We start from the raw sequence: 21,758 nt of genomic DNA, 5'->3' as shown, positions 1-21,758 counted from the left end.
AATAATTTAATTTAATTAATTACAAGTTAGTTATAAATATTATAAATTAATTAGTATAATTAATTATCGTTATGATTTATGATAGATGTAGTTGTATATAATTAGTTTAAGTACCAGCAAATTGCTTGTGGGTTGGTTGAGAATTAAATGTTTATACCGAGCAGGTAAATAATTTTTTTGTTTGAATTGTGTTGCGGAATGGAGGAATAATAATGCAGTTTTGGTCGTCCGACTCCTGTTAAATAATTGCAGAATATTTGAAATGTTTCTAGCAAGTTCTGGACCCATTTTACGGGGATAAACATCCATATTTTAGGAGAAGTTCTACCGAATTTTTGGTAGAATTTTTGAGTCGAAATTTCTTAGGCAGTCTAATCTAGGAGTATAGATCTTGAAGATAATCCGTCCGTCCAGTTAGCTCCCTCCGAGGTGTAGGAGTAGACTGCAGAGCGCGGTAAAACTGTGAGTTAAAGTTATATAGTCAATTGCACTTGTGTCATCTTTAAATTTAAGGCAACACTAATGGATTTATAAGTACTATGATTATTATTAGCATTATTATCATTAATTTTATTTGATTAATAATTATTACGAATACTAGTAGCATTATTATTATAAATTTTATTTTCATTATTCTCGATATCCTTATTATCATTTATTATTATTATTATTATTATTGGCTATTATCTTTATTTTTATTTTATTATTATTATTTTTATTATTATATATAATCTTCATGTGTGCTCTAATTGTAACTTCGGGATAAGGCGGTAGTAGAACATGCCACCTGATGGGTTGCATTATGACCGCGTGCGCGCCGGTATTAATCAGAGACATGTAGTAAAAGATTATTTTTGGAATTTTTCTTGGTCGAGTACAACTCTCTAGGCTATGAGAATTTGACTACCGGATGAAAGGTCCTTGGTTGAGCGTTGCTCTCTAGGCTCCGGCTCTATTGGGAATCAAGTGACCAGGCTGGATTTAAAGACCTGGTTGAGCTTCGCTCTATAGGCGCTAGTCCTATTGGAGTAAGAGAGCTGAAAGGTTGCTAGTATTGGGGTTCGGCTTTTGCTGAGATACTCATTCCATAAACGTTTAAATTGTATTTTTTCCAAATCATGGCATATGTTTTGATATAATATGATATTTTATTCTGATGAAACAAATATTTTATTTAGAAGGCTGTATTTATTGTAGGATTATATGATTTTAACTCACTTTTGAGGCTGATAGTTTCAATTTTAAATTTTTCAGGTTATAGCTAGGTTCTCCGTCGTCTTTCTCTTGACAGCCGGACTTCCTTCTCCTTCGGGCCCATTGTAATTAATTTCTACTTTTTGCATTTTGAACTATTTAAAATTCTAGACTCTCTGCAATAATATACCTGGTATATTATGTTTGAATTTGGTCCATAATAAGTTATGGAATATTTGCTAGTATCTAGCTGGAGATTTCTGAATGAAATGTTAGGCTATTTTGATAGAATATATATATATATATATATATGCATGTATATTTAAATTATCCATTAATTAGGCGTACTACGAGTTTTGGTGGCCTTAAGCCTACCCATTCCTTAGTGCTAGTCATGGGCCCACAGATCAGGTCGTGACAAAGTTGGTATCAGAGCGTAGGTTTAGATGTCCTTCCATGTTTCGTTGATTCTAGTATCTATGCTATATGTTAGAGAGTCTGTTAGGGTTTGATATCTTGCTGATTATTTTCAACCATTGCAATTCTAAGGACTCGAGCGGCTAAAGCAACAATAGGTACCCAAGAGGCCTAAGATGAGGTTACCACTCAGTTGGCCCCACCAGCGTTAGCCCGTGATACCAGGAGGCGAGATAGGCCTCGAGCGGCAGCCCAATCAGATCAGGGCGAGGATCAAGAGGCACACGGTACTAGTGGAGTGCCAATTGAAGCATTTGTAGCCGGCATGACTAGGATATGGAGGGCTTTAGGTATGCGCCCTATGCTGTGGGGACCGAAGAGGAGAAAAACAACAAGTATATTTCAAAACTTGGTCCAGAGTTTGTCTCCTTGGTTCAGTCTAGGAGGAGCAGCTTCCTGGAGGTGATTGATATAGACAGGTAGATGAAGATGACCCTGAGGGGGTTTGGCTAGGGGATTGATGATGGCAAGAAAAAGAAGAGCAAGATTGAGGGTCAGGCTAATGTGCAGCCAGCTGTGCTGTTTTACGACAATGGAGGCTACTCCGAGGGTTCCGACCAGCAGCTCGGGCAGAGAGCCTACCATACTCACAAGATAGGTAGATATAATCGGAAAGGTAGCAGAGAATTCAGTCTAGGGCAAAGCTTCAGTGGCAATGGGCAGAGTTCTGGCTACTGCAGCTATTGTTTTGGAGACAGTGGCTATTAGATGTGTGGCAAGTCACATCAAGGACTGTGCCTAGTTTCCATTGGAGCCTGTTTCAGGTATGGTGAGATAGGTGATATGGCTCAAGCATTTCCTTGCTACTTCAGTCAGCCAGCTTTCCCTCAGGGCTCGTCTACTGGTGCGAACCGACCAGCTTTTCCTTCAGCTTCAGGATATTCTTAGGGTGGATCTCAATTTGTAGGCCAGTAGGGCCGTGGCTATAGAAGTAGGCCTATAGGAGGCCGATCTGGAGGGATAGTTTAGAGTCAGGCTTCGGGCTCTCAGCAGTCAGGCCATGGGCAGGAGAGAGTGTTGACTCTCGCCCATCAGGATGCGCGAGCCTTTAATGCTGTGGTGTCAGGTATTATTCCTGTCTACTATTCTGAGGCTAGGTTTTGTTAGACCCTAGGGCTACCCATTCTTTTGTATCTCCTAGTTTTGCTTTAAGGTTGGTTGTTCAACCAGTTAGACTTCAGGTTCCTATGTCAATCACTATGCGGTTATATGATGCCTTAGAGACCGATGTTATGTTTCCATCGTCCCTGTTAACATGCCCGTGCTTAGGAGCATGGTCAGGGTCAGAGGGCATGCTGAAATGCCTTACATATAGCAAAAAGTAGCAATTTGCAACACGATTTTCGAGAGTGACACAGCCTAGGAGCATGTCCATGCTGAAGAGCATGCCCAAATCCAAGCCGTGCTGAAAAAGGCAAAAGGTACACTTTTAGATCAACACGGCATGGACCCCGGCTGTGCTGACCAGCACGGCCCAAATCTAGGCTGTGTTGGATCTTGAAACCTAAGTTAAAAGAAAAGAATAAAAAGAAAGAGAGGGGGCACGCAAACAAAAAAATAGAAAGAGAGCTTTGAAGTATTCAAGATAGACCTTAAGAGCTAACCTCTAGACGATCAAGAAGAGGAAGACAGAGACAAATTCCATTTCAACATCATCTAGATAGCTGCTCTTGAGGATTGGATCGAAGGTTCAAGGGAAAGAAGAAGGAGATCTCGAGCTGTAGAGCTTAGATACAAGTTATTCAAGAGGGGATAACATCTTACCATTTGAAAAAAGGGTGTTCATGTTCTTTTCGATTCTTGGCTACTTTGTATTCGATTCTTATATTAGTTTAATCATGAACATGTGTAACTAATTCTATTAAACCCATTTAGGGGTGATCTTTAGACATGCTAGGCTTGTTTTGTGCTTAATTGATTGAATTGTTGATTTAAGATTGTAGTTTTCATTCAAGTATAAGATAAAATTTATTGTTTCTTCTTCATTGTTGAATCAATCTGAGAACTCCTTTGTAATTGAGAAATTCAATTGAGCTTGGACAACTACTTGTGTGATTAGGTGATTTGCATCTTAGAGATAAGTGTAATAACTTACGGGAATAAGAACTAGACATTCTTTTTAGCGGTAATTTAGAGATTAATGCTATTCTAAAATCAATTGTTAGGAAGAGATTCCAACTTTAGATCTTTAGGGTTAGCAATTGGTTAACTTGAGAGAGAGGTTAAGTCATTTAAGAAATTATCCACATATCACAATTCTTAATCAATCAATTCATAATTTATTGTTTGTTAGCTGGCCACCTAAAGTGATCCCCAATTGGGTAAACTCATCTTATTATCCTTTTTCAACTTTCATTCTCTTTGTTCAAAATTTAGCTTTCAATTACATTCTTAATCGTTTTTAGTTAATAATCTTCACCACCTTTTGAACGGTTAGATAATAGGAATAACATAGTAGCAGTAGTTTCTCAGTTCCCATGGGATATGACATTGATACTTGCCATAGCTAGATTACATTCGATAGGTGCACTTGCCTGTAGATTGCTAGTCGTGTTAATGAGAGATCAAGTTTTTGGCGCCGCTGCCGAAAATTTTTTGTTTTGAGAAATATTATGAACTGTGTTTTCTTGTTAATTTAGCCATTTATTCTTTATTTTTTTTGTTCAATTTTATTCTTTTATTCATTTGTGTTGTTGGTTATTTATTGTTTCAGGTAGTGTATGACCAGGAGGTCCAATCCTAATCTAGTTGACCCTTTACCAGAACTAAAGCGATACCTAAGGTAATTGTGGAAGCAAAGTGAACGTAGAGGAGGAAGTGATTCAAGTTGGGAAAGCCATACAAGAGAGTAAATCGAAAAATATTACAGTAGAGATGGCAGACGCCAACGACAATAATGAAAATAATTGGATGATGTATGATTTTTTGAAACCATCACTGGAGGGGACGCGAACATGCATTACGAGACTGGCTGTTACCACCAATAATTTTGAAATAAAGCTTAATATGATTCAGATGGTGCAGTAAACGGTTCAGTTTGGAGGCTTGCCAGATGAGGATCCTAACGCGCATATAGCGAGTTTCTTGGAGATTTGTGATACCTTCAAGATTAATGGCACAACAGACGATGCAATTCGTCTCCGCTTGTTCCTATTTTCTTTGAGGGATAGAGCAAAGCGATGGCTGCAGTCACTACCTCTAACACTATCACTACTTGGGATTCGTTGGTAGAAAAATTTCAGTTTAAGTACTTTCCTCCCTTTAAATTTGCTGAACTTAGAAATGACATATCTTGTTTTGTACAATTTGAAAATGAGTCAATGTACAACACTTAGGAGAGGTACAAGGACCTAGTGCGATGCTGCCCATACCATGGACTACTAATATGTTTACAGGTATAAACTTTTTATAATGGTTTGAATTTGGCTATTAAGTAGATGATAGACGCAATTGTAGGTGGTTCTTTGAGCAGCAAGACAATAGAGCAAGCCCAAAGCTTAATTGAGGAGATGGCCACAAACAATTACTAGTGGCACACTACTAGGAGCAGGACGGGACGTCAAGGGAGTGTACACTAGTTGGATGCCACTGTAGCCTTGGGGGCTCAAATGGAGTTATTATCTAAGAAACTTTATCAACTCCAGATACTTGTCCAAGCAACTCAAGCAAGCTGTGAGTGTTGTGGTGGCCCGCATTACAACAGTAATTGTATATCAGGAGTTATGTTTGCTTCCTCTTCTTCATCTAACCATGAACATATGGACTATATGGGAAGTCAGCCTAGGCAGCAAAACAACCCATACAACAACACCTATAATCCGGTATGGAGAATCATCCAAACTTTAGATGGAGGAATAACAACAACCAGGGGCCATCGGGGTTTCAATGACTACATCAACAGCTGTAACAATCTACTCTCCCACCTCAGTCTCCTTAGACTCAAGAGAAAAAACCTAACTTAGAGGAGCTGATGATGAAGTTTGTGTCTGCTTCAGAGACTAGATTCTAGTAGACAAACGTAGCTCTTAGAAATCAACAGGCCTCCATTTAGAACTTGGAGAATCAGATAGGCTAGATTTCTAAGATTATTACTAAGAGGCAGCCAGGAACTTTGTCTAGTAATATAGAGTACAAACCGAGAGAGCACGTAAAGGCTATCACTTTGTGATCAGGTAAGCAACTATCTAGTTCTATTCCTATTTCTAATGATGACGATGTTGTTCAGGAAGATTCGGGTAGGAAAGATGGAGATAGCAAAGTGATGGAGCTAGAGAAGGTAGAGGGCAAGAAGAAGAGTCCTCTGAGGGAATACCAGCCCCGATCCCATATCCTGCTAGGTTGAAGCAGGAGAAAGTTGATTAGCAGTTTGGTAAGTTTCTTGACTTGTTTAAACAACTGCGAATTAACTTACCTTTTGTTGAAGCTATTTTGCAGATGCCCAAGTATGCAAAGTTCTTAAAGTAAATCCTTAGCAATAATAGAAGTTAGAGGACTTGGCGATCATGACCCTAAATAAGGAGTGTTCGACTATACTTCAAAACAAATTGCCAAAAAAGAAGCATGATCTAAGGAGTTTTACTGTCCCTTGTGTGATTGGTGATTTGACAATTAGCAATGCTTTAGCTGACTTAGGAGCTAGCATTAGTTTAATGCCATATAGTTTGTTTAACAAGTTGGCGCTGGGTGAGACTAAACCCACTAGGATGAGCATACAGTTAGCTGATAGGACTGTTAAGTATCCTAGGGGTATTGTGGAGGATGTACTTGTTAAGGAGCCGCGGTAATACAGAGGATGCAAGCGTTATCCAGAATGATTAGGCGTAAAGCATCTATAGGTGGCTTTTTAAATCCGCCGTCAAATCTCAGGGCTCAACCCTAGACAGGCGGTGGAAACTGCCAAGCTAGAGTATGGTAGGGGCAGAGGGAATTTCCGGTGGAGCAGTGAAATGCGTAGAGATCGGTTGACAAATTTATATTTCCTGCTGACTTTATGATCATGGACATGGATAGTGAGAGTAACGTACCTTTAATTCTAGGTCGACCTTTCCTTGTAATGTCTAGGGCTATTATAGATGTTTATGATGGGAAGCTTGAACTTAGGGTAGGGGATGAAACTGTCACTTTTGATTTGAACAATTCTATGGGACAGTCCTTAGATCATAATGATACTGTGTTTTCTGTTGATTTACTTGATGATATTATTAATACACAGTTGCAGGAATATTGCTTGATGATCCCTTACAAGTTTCCTTGCAGGCAGAGGATGAGCATGTTTGAGCAACTTACATTTCTGTTAGCTAATGAACCAAGCAAGAATACTGATTAGTTTGTTGAGATTGACAGGTTAGGTGTGCAGATGATGTTATTAATACACAGTTGCAGGAATATTGCTTGATGATCCCTTACAAGTTGCTTTGGAGGTAGAGGATGAGCATGAGCTATCCAACTTTGTTGAGATTGACAGGTTAGGTGTATAGAAATTGAGGCCATCACTTAAGGAACCACCAGTCCTTGAGTTGGAAGAGCTCCCAAAGCACCACAATTATGCATATATGGATGAGGATAACAGGTTGCCTGTCATTCTAGCAGCGGACTTGACACTCGAAGAGAGGGAGATGACTTTGGCCTCTCTTAGTGATATGTATAGTTTTACACATGTTTGCTTGCATATTATTGAGCATTCTCTTATCATTTATTGTGTTTTTGTCTAAGATCACTCGTGTTTTGTATCCTTTTGTATTCTAGGAGATTTTATAAGTCCATCATCAGTGTTCGAGCAATTTTAGATCAATTCCGGGCGAAAACGGACGTAATCAGAAGTGTTTGACCTTGGGTTGACTTTTGAGAAGTCAACACGGCCTGTGTTTGAGCCCATGCAGAAATTCCCAGGCCGTGTAGTTTAAGCACTTTGAAGCAACACGATTCTAGAGAATAACACACCCTAGAGCACGGCTCGTGTTGGCTAACACGAGCTAGAACACGCCCTTGCTAGATTCAGTTCATTTCATCATTTAGAGACCAACACGGCCTAGACACAGCCCGTGTTGCGGGGCATGGGCATGAACACCCCCGTGTTGAAGCGTAGTATAAAATTAAACGAGGCAGTAAAGTGACTCTTCATCCTTCTTTGTAATTTCTCTAGACGCATTTCAGACATCCCAAGGTAACTTCCAATAGATTGATTCCACCTTTTGATGTCGGATTTATGACTCTTGGGATTTAATTGAAGATTGAAGAGGAGTTTTGGAGCAATTTAAGAGGCATTTTAGAGATCATTTGCAGTGTAGATCAAGGCTTTGAGCTGTTCATCCAATTCTAGGAAAAGGGTGTATATGTTTTGATTTCTTTATTCTTTCCTTGTAATTGAATTTTTATTTGTTTTAGACATGAACATGTGTAACTAGATTGATTGAACCCATTGGGGTTCCTTATTATGTTGGCTTTTGCGTTGAATTGTTAAGATTGTTTGAGTTTCTTTTCTTGTATTCTTTTTGCAATTAATAATAAAAACCTAGTATTCTTTACATTGAATGTGTTGATTACTATTCATAGAATTCTTTTAGTAATTGAGAAATTCTAATTGAATTTGGAAATTTAATTGCAAGAACAGGTTAATTTTCACTTAGAGATAAGGTCAATTAATTTCCCGGATTAAGAATTAACAAAGCTTAAATATTAAGGCTAACTTAATAATCGATCGTTAGGAAGAGATTCCAACTTTAGGTTCTTAGGTTTAGAATCGAGATGGAAACCGAATTTAGTTTAGAATCCGTCCACGGGTTGCATAATCGTACTCAACAATCTGTTATCTTTTGTTTGGTTGCCAACTAGTCTAGGTCCTCTTTAGGTTTGCTTTCTTGTCTTGATTATTCCCTTTTCTCATTTACTCTCGCATTACATTTAGAATTCAGGTTTTAGTCATTAGTAAATTTAGAAATCTTCGTTATTAATTTTAGGCTAGATAACAAGGAACGAGTAGTAACTCTAGGATTTCACTTTCTTGAGGGATACGATATTTTTAAAACTTGTCGTTGTGCTAGGCTGCATCGATAGGTTCACTGCCTTAGTTGTAGTTGCATAACAATCACACTAAGTTTTTGGCGCTGTTGCCGGGGAACTTTGTTTGAAAACTAGAGTGAAATTTGCTATTTGTTACTTTAGCCATTTTTCTTTTCTATTTTTGTCTTTGCTTTTTATTTATTTATTTGTTTGGGTTGTTGCTGCCTTGTTCATTTCAGGTAGTTTATGATCAGGAGTTCTGCCTGAACTAGAGTGATCCCTCAGGCAGTTGAGGAAGCATTTAAACATGGAGGAGGAAGAGCAGATTGAGATTCCTGTCCATAAACCAGTAGACATGGGAGAGCCTATCATACTTCTACAGGTTTTACACCTTATAGGCTTGTGTATAGGAAAACTTGCCATTTACCTGTTGAGTTAGAGCATAGAGCCCTTTAGGCCTTGAGAACTTGCAATTTTGATTTTCATTTTGCAGGTAAATAGAGATTCCAAATTTAGGTTCTTAGGTTTAGGAATTCAGTTTTTTCTAGAGGGAAAATGAATACAGTTTAGAATCTGTCCACAGATTTCATAATCGGACTCAACAATCTGTTATCTTTTGTTTGGTTGCCAACTAGTCTAGGTCCTATTTGGGTTTGCTTTCTTATCTTGATTATTCCCTTTTCTCATTCACTCTCGCATTACATTTAGAATTCAAGGTTTAGTCATTAGTAAATTTAGAAACCTTCATTATTAATTTTAGGCTAGATAACAAGGAACAAGTAGTAACTCTAGGATTTCACTTTCCCAAGGGATACGATATTTTTAATACTTGTCGTTGTGCTAGGCTGCATCGATAGGTTCATTGCCTTAGTTGTAGTTGCATAAGTATCACACCACTTAGGAAGTATTAGAAGGCGTTTGCTTGGAAAATTATCGACATTCTTAGGATTAGTCCTAGCTACTGCTCACACAAGATCCTTATGGAGGATAGTTACAGGCCAATGGTGCAACCACAACACAGACTGAACCCGAACATGAAGGAAGTGGTTAAAAATGAGGTAGTTAAACTTCTTAATGTAGGTTTGATTTACCCTATATTTGATAGTTCCTGGGTTAGCCCTGTACAGGTAGTTCCCAAGAAGGGATGTATGACTATGGTTAAAAATAAGAAGGATGAGCTTATACCGACTAGAACGGTAACAGGCTTTTGAGTGTGCATAGATTATAGGAGGCTAAATGATGCCACTCGAAAGGACCATTTTCCCCTTTCTTTTATTGACGATGTGTTGGAAAGGTTGTCTGGGCATATTTTTTATTATTTTCTAGATGGTTTTTCAAGATACTTCTAGATTCCCATTGCACATGAGGACCAGGAGAAAATAACCTTTACGTGCCCGTATGGTACGTTTGCTTATAGGAGGATGGCATCCGGATTGTGCAATGCATCTGCGAATTTTCAAAGGTGTATGATGGCGATCTTCCCACAATATGATTGAGGAGTCCATGGAGGTTTTCATAGATGATTTTCCTGTATTTGGTAACTCTTTTACTCACTGTTTAAATAATCTAGAATGCATGCTTGAGCGTTGTGTGGATGCTAACCTAGTTCTTAATTGGAAAAATTGCCATTTTATGATTAGGGAAGGTATAATGCTGGGACACAAAACTTCGCATGAGGGGATGGAGGTCGATAGGGCCAAGGTGGATACTATTGCTAAATTACCCCCACCTAGTTTAGTTAAGGCTGTTAGGAGTTTCTTAGATAATGCATGTTTCTATAGGAGGTTTATTACGGACTTTTCTAAGATTGCTAGACCTTTAACTCAATTGCTTGTAAAGGATGTACCTTTAACTCAATTGCTTGTAAAGGATGTACCTTTTGAGTTGTTGAAGAAGAAACTAACCACAGCCCTGATTATGGTTTCACCTAATTAGGAGTTGCCATTTGAGCTTATGTGCGATGCTAGTTATTTTGTAGTCCGAGCTGTTTTAAGACAAAGGAGAGATAAGAAGTTCAAACCAATCTACTATGCTAGCAAGATATTGACTAATGCCTAGGAGCACTACACCACCACTGAAAAGGAGCTTCTAGCTGTTGTTTTTGCATTTGACAAGTTCAGATCTTATTTGGTGTTATCAAAGACTGTGGTTTGCACGGACTATTCCGCACTCAAGCACTTGTTCAGCAAGAATAATGCAAAGCCTAGACTCATTCGTTGGATTCTGTTATTATAAGAGTTCAATATTGAGGTTAAGGATAAGAAAGGTGCTAAGAACTTAGCAGCAGACTACCTTTCTAGGCTAGAAAACTCGACTTTGGAGGCGCTTGATTATAGCAAAAAGTTCTTATGCTCAGTTCAGGTTAATTCTGATATTCCTTGGTTTTCTGATTTTACAAACTATTTGGTTGCTAAAGTCCTTTCGAAGGGTATGACATTTCAGCAAAAGAAGAAATTATTTTCTGAATTGAAATACTACATTTGGGAGGACCCTTTCTTGTTAAGAGTTTGTGCATATCAGGTTATTTGGTGATGCGTACATGGAGAGGAGATCCTCCAAATTTTTAGGCATTGCCATAGAGGACCAATGGGAGGTCATCAAGCTGTAAATCACACAGCTAGGAGGTGTTAGACTCTGGATTCTACTGGCTGACAATCTTTAGGGATGCTAGAGCATTTGTTCAGGTTTGTGATGCATGCCAAAGATCAAGTAACATCTCTGCTCATGATGGGATGCTTCAAATGAGCATTCAAGCTTTTGAGATTTTTAATGTTTGGGGCATCGACTTCATGGGACCCTTCCCTTCTTCCTATGGTAATAAATACCTCTTGGTTGCCGTTGAGTACTTTTCTAAGTGGCCCGGAGCACAAGCTTTTCCCACTGATGATGCTAGGTTAGTTACAAGATTCCTCAAAAGACCTTTTCCTAGGTTCGAGAGACGTAGAGCTCTTATTAGTGATAAGGGGACTCATTTCTGTAATGTCTAATTAAAAAAGGTGCTTAAACGCTATGGTGTACCACACAGGTTTTCTACACCCTATCACCCATAACCCAGTGGGCAAGTGGAGGTTACTAATAGGGGTTTGAAATGGATTTTAGAGAAAACTGCAGGAGTGAGTAGGAAAGATAGGCGGAGAAGCTAGATGATGCCTTATGGGCATTTAGGATGGCTTATTGTACTTCAACTGGTTTTACACCATATAGGCTAGTTTGTGGGAATGTATGCCATTTGCCTGTTGAACTTAAGCATAAAGCATTGTGGGCTTTGAAAACTTACAATTTCAATATTGTTAATGCAGGTAAACATAGATAGTGGCAGCTTAACGACTTGGAAGAGTGGCGTAACTAAGCATATGGCAACTCCTTAATCTACAAGGAGCGTACCAAGAAGTGGCATGACAAGAGTCTAAGGAGCACCAAGGAGTTCGAAGTTGGGGATAGTGTATTATTGTATAACTCACGACTCCGACTCTTTTCTGGGAAGCTAAAGAGCCGTTGGTCAAGACCGTTCACCATCCAACAAGTTTTCCTGTATGGCATAGTGGAGTTGCACCATCCAGAGTAAGGAAACTTCAAGGTCAATAGGCATAAGTTGAAGCATTACTATGGTGACGCATTGGAGCTTGAGGAGCGAGTCAACCTTGTATTGCATCAACAATAGTAGCTCAAGCATTATGAGTCCAACTAAATGATTTAGGGAAAAAGAGAAGAAGCGCTTTTGGAAGGCACCCCAACTCTTATTTTATGCTTTTGGACAATTTGATCATTGGTTTTGGAATATTGTTTTTTTTTCTAGTTTAGTCTTCATTATCATTTAGTTTTTGATAGTTGCTAATTGTGTTAGCTACAATCTAAGGCAGTGTACCTATTGATGTAGTCTAGCACTAATGGCGAGTATCAAGGTCGTATTCCTTAGGAAAGTGAAAGCCCAGAGTTACTCTTTTGTTCTTTGTTATATTAACCTCAAATTAGTGATGAATAATTTCTACACTAACTATTAACTACAAGCTAAGTTCTAAGGGAGATGCAAGAGTAATTGATAAATGAAATAATCAAGACAAGGAGACAAACCCAAAGGGAATCTAAACTAGTTGGCAACCAAACAAAAGATAAAGGATCGGTGAGTCTAATTATGCTACCCGTGGATGAATTCTTAACCGAATTTGGTTTCTCTCTCGAGATAACCGAATTCCTAAACCTAATAACCTAAAGTTGGAATCTCTTCCTAACGATTGATTCTTAAATTAGCATTAAGCTTTAATCCGCCTCTATTAAGCTTTGTTAATTCTTAATCCGGCTAGTTAATTATCCTTATCTCTAAGCGATTATTAACCAGTTCTTGCTATTCAAAATTCCAATTGCCAAATGGACTTCTCAATCACACAAAGCAATCTAACCACACAATTCACAACGTCTCATGAATAATGATTATCTTATTAATACTGAAAACAAGAAGAATACAAAATTAACCCAAGCAATCCAACAATATAATATCAAGCCAACATAGTAAAGAAATCCCAATGGATTAAATCAATCTAGCTAATCATGTTCATTATCAAAATCTACAAGAATTCAATTACAACAATGAGTAAAAAGGTAGAGAAAACCCGATTACTCCCTCGGATGAGAGTAAACAGCCCTAATTCCTCTTGCTCAATCTTTAATCGATCCTTATTTCTCTTGCTCGATTTGAAAACCAATCAACGAACCTCGCCCAATCTTCAATCTTTAAAGGGAATCCGATTGAAACCTTGATCCAAGTCTCCTTTTCTCTTGGTTTCAGCTTAGAAAACCCTTAGAGAGAGAAATATTAGGGTTTGGGACGTTCTAACCCTAGCCTCCTTCTCCTTTTCTCTCTTTCTTTCTTTTAACTAACTCCCCCTATCACCTCCAACACGGCCGTGTTCCTGGCCGTGTTACTCTTTGTGGCCGTGCTCCCTAAAAGCTTCTTTTTCTTTCATGTTTGACGCATCCAACACGGTCGTGTTGGTGGCCGTGTTGGTAACACGGCCAGTGTTGAATCCAACACGGCCAGTGTTGAATCCAACACGACCGTGTTAACCTTTCATATGGACATACTTAGCTCGTTTCGGCAGCTTTGACGTCCAATTATGCTCCAATTCTTTCCTTTATCATCCTTTGACCTCTTTTGGACCTAATGCACACAAACATACGTATAGGGTGAGTGTTGAGACCAATTCACATCCAAATGTCCATAAAATCAATCTTAAAAACCCCATTTAGATGTGTGTATTTTATGCACATTAAATAACCCCACACTTAGCTCATTGCTTGTCCTCAAGCAATCAAAAGTAAAATAAGGAAAATAAACTACTAAGGAACAATACTTAAACTGATAGACAAGCTAGAGAGCTCCTGCACATATACTTAACAAGCGTAAGTCAAACAAAAAGAATAGAAGCAATCAATTCAAGTATCACAACCAAGATGCCAATAATTCACACAATACTGTCTCAACGAAGTTATTCAGAACCAACTCCTCACTAGATTCACTCTAAATCACTCAAAGTGTTTAAAGGGTAGTGTTTAATCGCTCAATGCATCAACTACTGCCTTACTTACTATATGCTTGCTCTTAAATCCTACTCCTACCACTTATGGAGAGTCAACAACCATGTCAAAAGGTCTTTATAAGGGTTGTAATGGGGATTAGGTAAGGGTAGGTAAATTTGGTCAGAGTTGAACCTATGGTGTTCTGCAATGAAATACATGACATGCACACAAGTCACAATGATCACAAGGGGTAAACAATGGATAGTAGTCCAAGGTGGGAAATAGGAATCAAGTCAAAATGTTTAGCTCACTTACTTTCTTTCTTTTCATCACCTTTTCCTCTTATTCTTCTTTTTATATATTTTTCTTCTTTCTTTTTTTTTCTTTTTTTTTCTTCTTTTTTTTCATAAGGGAAGAACATTCACATAATAGAGTGAATTTCTTTTTGGATTGAAGTAAGCTGCTACAAGATTCCAAAGCTATTCCCAAGACAAAAATTCCCAATAAAACCAACTCATGTGCAAAATCATAACCCAAAGCAGAATAAAACTAAGTGGTAATGGAATATGATAAAAAATGGTGAAAGAAAGGGTTATCTACAGAATCAATAAACGAATGAAGGCTATTTGGCTAGAATGAAAAACCTAAGTGCCCCTATCATACCAAAGTGTTAAACTCTCCTTGTGGCCCTCGTAAGCATTACCGAGCAAGTTCTAAAAGTAAAGATAGTAATTGGCACTCTCAACAAGAAATAAATACAAGCATATAAAGTGTATGCTTACAATTTAGGCTCAATTTCTCACAAGTGTGCTTTTTAAGTAGGTTCCAAACAAAAATCATTAAAACAGAATTAAATAAACCAAAGCAACTTAGTGCAAAACTCAAACTAATTATCTTACATTCTTCCGCAAGACTCAACATTATCGGTTTTACCCGATCACATGGACATAAACAGGATTTCAAAAGCAAGTCAACAGTAAGAGCATCAAAACAAAGTGAAAAATTTTCAAAATTTTACGAAAAATTGCACAAAGAATAAATAAATAACTGAGATGGAATAAATGAAATGCGATATATACACTAGAAAAGGATATAAATTTCATATACAAAATAATAGAACATGAAAGTAAGTAATATATTGATATCACCACCCCATACTTGAAGGACACACTGTCCTCAGTGTACAAAATATATGAAATGAAAAAGGAAAAAGAAACTAATCACCCGATTATGGCTCCGGGAGTGAAAAGAGGTGCATCACAGTATATCAGTGGCTGCGGTAGAGGAGTGGCTGCTCTTTGAGGATCAGAAGTAGTGTCACATGCAGGAGCTGGTGGATCAGCAGGAGCAGCGTCAATAGGAGGCTTGTCAGGCTGCTATGTTGAAGGGTGCTCAGTCGGAGAGGGAGGGCCAGCTGGATCATACGCTAGAGGGATGTCAAAATGGCTCTGTTCTAGAACCCGGCTCTGTGGACAGGGAGGTGCAAAGTCTGTAGCAAAAATATCATCAAACATGTCATTGGCCTGAAGCATAGCCCTCTGCCTCTCAAACTGAGCCATCATCTGGCTTTGAAACTCGACTGACCGTAAAGGTCCCGCTGATAAGCCTCTTATCGAATGAAATCGCTACGCTCCTCTACCAACCTCGCACTCTGAGCTCTCTAAACTCAATAGGGGATACTCCTAAAACAGCTGATGAAGAACTAGAAGGAGCTGAAGTAGACGGTTTGGAGGAAGACTCTGGAATATCAGAAGAAGGTGGGATATCTTGTGCACCATGGGCTTGTGGGGCAGGTCGCTCCTCTCTAAGTGCTGCCAAGAGAGCATTCCTCAGTCTATACTGTGGTCCTAGCAGACCCTGCCTATGAGTCACCATTCCCATACTAACCATCTGGGGAAGTCCCAACGTTTCCATCACCCCTAGCTTTGTCAGATATGGTATCACCTCCTCCAAAACTCCTAAGCTCCTAGCCAGTCGAGTAATGTAAGTCCCAAAACAGAAAAGTACCTTCTTTGAGTTGTTGCAGAAGGCACTGATCTGTCTGGCCAATAAGTATCCCATGTCGACGGACTGGTGCTGGTGCATGCTGTAAAGTATAAATAGGTCCGGCTGGGTAATTACACCACCGCTATCTCCTCTGCTAGTGATGGTCCTAGCCAGCAATGCATGCAAGTACTGCAGTCCTTCAGGCAAGTTAGACGCCTTGGACTGGCTAGCACTGTATCCCTCAGTGTCATCAGAAATCTCGGCCCACATCTGCGGATATGACAGACCAAGCGTGTGTATACAGCAACTGTAAACCTCCCCAGCTGCATCCTCCTCAGTCCACAAGCCTAAGTGTACCCCAAACTGATGTACACTGATCGTGAAAGTTTGCTTTGCTAGTCTAAAACTGATCGCATCCGGTTGTTGGAAGTCCCGCAACTGGCTTTGTAGAAAGAAAGTGCTGGCAAACTCCACAGTCAACTCCCTATATGTTGGTTCAACAATGTCAAAGAAATGTTGAAATGGGGGCGTCTCAAGATATTGGCGGACTGCAGCTGTAAGTCCGACGGTCTCCAGTGCTGGCCAGTCTATCTTACGCCCCTTTCCCAAATGTTTGTGCCTCATCGATTGATATCTCTGCTCAAAGGTGGGCTGCCCTTAGAAAAGTAAGAATCGATGGTGCTGCGGTGGTCTAATTTGGCCTGAACTAGTCGGTGCAGCGCCTGACGATCAAGAGGAAGAGGAACCATCAGTCCGCCTTCTCTTGTAAACTCCTGATCCTCGTCTGGTGGACATGGTACCTGAAAAGGAAACTTTTAGTACTAAGGATCAACAAAATTCTAGCAGCATAACGACATAAAATGAACAAACCAAATGATTTAACTTGATAAAATTAAACTGCTCAATGTCCTGCAAAGAAAATTTAATCCACAACACTGCCAAGCAATGCTAACCAATTAAATTTACAATTCATCCATATGGAGTTTACTTCGCCATAATCCATCACAAGGCAAACCAACATGCTAATATAAAATAGACACAAACAGAGTCGACTATCTATGACAGAGCCTATTGTTTAGCGGCCGACAATAATAATAAAGAGAAAAATAAGGAATTAATCACAATCATAAATAATGGTAGAAAAGAAAAATGGAAAATATGAGCAAGTTAAGTATATAAACTACATTAAAGAAAATAAAAGAAAATCAAGCACAAACATGAATGTAAATGCATGCACCAAATAATAAAATAAGGAAATAAATAAAAAATTAAAAAAAAATTGAAACACAAAATTCGAACACAAAGAAAACATAAATTCGAACTAATATCAAAATAAAATAATGAAAATGAAGTTGGAGGGTACTTACTTGACAAACGCAATATCCAAAGCCTTCGAGATGAGAAATAAGAAGTGAGAGAGTAAGAGAGGAGATAATTGCCAAACTAAGGGGAGAGCAAAATTTTTGAAGATTTTGAATGAAGTGTTATATATAGGCAGTGTGCGGAACACGCCCGTGTTCGCCAACATGGGACGTGTTCATGAACACGGTCAGGATATCGGGCCGTGTTAAGCGAATTAAAACGTGCTGACTTACCACTTCTGAGACACGGTCTTGGACACGGGGACGTGTTGTGGACACGGCAGGGCATAAATTCCCGTGTTAGCTTCTGTGAACGTGTTCATCTTAGTTTGATTTTCTTCAATTAGAATTAACATGGCCTTGAACACGCCCGTGTTGATCTCCAGAAAATGCAAAAGTTGCGATTCTCAGCACTTTCTCACTCTTTCTCACCTGCAAAACCAATAAGTCCTCAACTCATACACTCAACATAAATAAAACTTAACAAAAACCAATTATAAAACCTAATCAACTAAGTTCATAATGCAAGGGTAAAGTATTCAATATTGAAAAATAGAATTTGGGGTGCCTCCCAAAAGCGCTTCTTTTTTATGTGATGAGTCTTCTTAGCTGGACTCATGGTGAAAAGCAAACGGTGGGGATTGACGACCATCCACCCTTCTTCCAAGCAAATGGCTTCGAGTATTCACTTAGAGGGATAATCGTCAATTTCCTCTTCCCGACTATCAAGCAGGCTGCCAGTATAATGGACAAAACTCGCTCCTCGTATAAGTGCATGTAGTCTTGATGCTCTAGGGGCTCTTCCAATTTGAAAGCTGGAGTTTCAACCATTGGAAGGATCGATGGTTGGGCAATTTCTTCAAGAGTGTCGATGGTTTTCTTCATTCCTTGGCTTGGTTCACTTGCTAGAAGAAACTTGAGCTCCTCCAAGACTTCTTCGTTGGATAACTCGTGCTCATTTTCCATCATCGAAGGGACTTGTGGAAAATCCACTAAAAATTCCTCTAACTGCAACTCAGCATCATCAACTGTACATTCTTGTTGATAGTCTTTCAAAGGAATCGTGTTCGCCTCTTCCTTTTCTGGTTCCATCTCCATGTTCAAGAAATCGTCCTGCACATAAGCATCACCATCAAACATAATAGATAAACTAGAAAAATTCTCACCTTAACGCAAAGTGACGGCGCTCAAATGTTCCTCGGATTCAGTAGCGTTTGATGGAGTTCCTGATTGCATTTCAGCTAGTAACTTGAAGATTAAGCCTACCTGATGCTCTATGTTCTTAATCGAGGCTTGTTGATCTTCAAGTATCCTCTCTGTTTATTGGAATCTATCATCAAGACTTGTAATGAACCTCATCATCAGCTCCTCCGACACTAACTCTTCATCTTGAGTTGAAGGTGTAAGATTAAATTTCTTGATGTGGTTCTTCGAGATTCGGTGGTTCCGGGCCATCTAAGCTCCATCCATAGGGTGAATGAGTGCTCCACTCTTGATTATAGGTGCTTCCATACGAGTCATTTGGCCAATTGTCCGTATAATTCACCTGTTCACAGTTATAAGAATAAGGAGTAAAATCACTGCACAATGGACAATCATTATTCAAATGTAAACCACAACAAAATTCACAAAAAACTTGAGATGAAAGGATAGGAGTGGAGAGTTTATCGGTAGCCCTGCAAAACGATTCCACTCGAGCTTCTAAAGATGCACGGGTATCCCAATTTTTAGCACTCTCTTGGTTCCTAATCCCATTTTCCAATGCGTCATACAAAGAGTTTGAGTTTAGCATTGAACCTCCTTATCATTCACTATCTGAATCATAAACTTAAACTAAATAAATATGTACAAATAAAATAAAATAAATAAATAAATAAATCATAAAATAATAAGAAAGAAAAAAAAATGGCTAAATTAACAAATAGCAAATTTCACTCTAGTTTTCAAACAATCCCCGGCAACGGCGCCAAAAACTTGATGGGTGGTAATTGTGTTAGCTACAATCTAAGGCAGTGTACCTATCGATGCAGTCTAGCACTAATGGCGAGTATCAAGGTCATATTCCTCGGGAAAGTGAAAGCCAAGAGTTACTCTTTTGTTCTTTGTTATATTAACCTAAAATTAGTGATGAATAATTTCTAAACTAACTATTAACTACAAGCTAAGTTCTAAAGGAGATGCAGGAGTAATTAATAAATGAAATAATCAAGACAATGAGACAAACCCAAAGGGAATCTAAACTAGTTGGCAACCAAACAAAAGATAAAGGATCGGTGAGTCTAATTATGCTACCCGTGGATGAATTCTTAACCAAATTCGGTTTCTCTCTCGAGATAATCGAATTCCTCAACCTAATAACCTAAAGTTGGAATCTCTTCCTAATGATTGATTCTTAAATTAGCATTAAGCTTTAATCTGCCTCTATTAAGCTTTGTTAATTCTTAATCCGGCTAGTTAATTATCCTTATCTCTAAGCGATTATTAACCAGTTCTTGTTATTCAAAATTCCAATTGCCAAATGGACTTCTCAATCACACAAAGCAATCTAACCACATAATTCACAACGTCTCATGAATAATGATTATCTTATTAATATTGAAAACAAGAAGAATACAAAATTAACCCAAGCAATCCAACAATATAATATCAAGCCAACATAATAAAGAAATCCCAATGGATTAAATCAATCTAGCTAATCATGTTCATTATCAAAATCCACAAGAATTCAATTACAACAATGAGTAAAAAGGTAGAGAAAAGCCGATTACTCCCTCGGATGAGAGTAAACAGCCCCAATTCCTCTTGCTCAATCTTGAATCAATCCTTATTTCTCTTGCTCGATTTGAAAACCAATCAACGAACCTCGCCCAATCTTCAATCTTTAAAGGGAATCCGATTGAAACCTTGATCCAAGTCTCCTTTTCTCTTAGTTTCAGCTCAGAAAACCCTTAGAGAGAGAAATATTAGGGTTTGGGACGTTCTAACCCTAGCCTCCTTCTCCTTTCCTCTCTTTTTTTCTGTTAACTAACTCCCCCTGTCACCTCCAACACGGCCGTGTTCCTGGCCGTGTTACTCTCTGTGGCCGTCCTCCCTAAAAGCTTCTTTTTCTTTCATGTTTGACGCATCCAACATAGCCGTGTTGGTAACACGGCCTGTGTTGAATCCAATTCACATCCAAATGTCCATAAAATCAATCTTAAAAACCCCATTTAGATGTGTGTATTTTACGCACATAAGTTTTTTTTTATAGTTTTATATTCCATTTGAGTGTACAGAGATATGTTGAAGATAACTTGAATGTTTGACTTTTGAAAATTGTAGGAAATTGCGTGTGAAAAAGTGCTGGAAATGGATTTTGAGTTTCAGCACGGTATTGGCAACTCGGCACGCCCCTGGGCACATCCGTGCGGGTCAACACGGGCGTGTTGTGGGCAACCAAACTGTGTTGACAAAAACATGTGATTTCAATACTCTTCCAAGAGTAACACGTGCTATGGACACGATCGTGTTAGATAACATGCCCGTGTTGAGGAACACAAACCTTGTTGAGCAAAAATGGAATTCAACACATCTTTTGTGAGTAACACGTGCTGTGGACACGATCGTGTTAGGTAACACGCCCGTGTTGAGGACACACAAACTGCATTAATACAAAAAATGGACTTCAGCATGTTTTCCTCGACTAATACGTGCTGTGAGACTAGGTGCTAGCCTCAACCTCTATATAAGCCGTGCCATATCGCAAGTAGCAAAATTTTCGCTCTCCTCTCTCTCCACATGTATAGGCCGATATCCTCTCCGTCTTTTCCTTAAATTTTCAAGTGTTTTTTCTAGCAAATCAAGTAAATTTCTTCCTTAACTTTGTTCAATACTCCATTTTGGTATGTGATTTTACTCTTTTCTCTAATTTCTTTAATTATTTCTGAAATTCTTAATATTGTTTCTTATTTTCATTAATCTCTTTGTTATTTTTGTTATTTCGTTAAATTCGTCACTTGTGTTGTACTTTATTTGTTGTTTAGTTAAATTTCTTATTTTTCTTTTAATGTTGATTTGCTGTTATTGTTTATTTTGATTTATTAGTTACTATTGTTTATATTTCTTATTTCTTTTATTTTGCATTTGAATTGCCCGATTGCCGCTGTTTAGTATATTTAAACTTGCTAGATTGTGAGCTGATTTGGTGAATTAGTCATTATGCTGCTGAATTGAAAATTAACTAATGCA

General features: G+C 38.6%; 1 long non-coding RNA gene across 1 annotated transcript; it reads left to right on the top strand.

The window, feature by feature from the left end:
• Nucleotides 1–6,451: 6,451 nt before the first annotated feature.
• LOC125370882 lies at nt 6,452–21,074 on the top strand. Its single transcript, XR_007217072.1, has 3 exons — nt 6,452–6,631; nt 12,587–12,590; nt 21,063–21,074. It is a non-coding gene; the product is annotated as an uncharacterized LOC125370882 (long non-coding RNA).
• Nucleotides 21,075–21,758: the final 684 nt, after the last annotated feature.

This window comes from Ricinus communis, chromosome 8 (genome assembly GCF_019578655.1).
Source record: "Ricinus communis isolate WT05 ecotype wild-type chromosome 8, ASM1957865v1, whole genome shotgun sequence".
NCBI lineage: Eukaryota > Viridiplantae > Streptophyta > Magnoliopsida > Malpighiales > Euphorbiaceae > Ricinus > Ricinus communis.
This window is presented reverse-complemented; position numbering and strand designations above follow the sequence as displayed.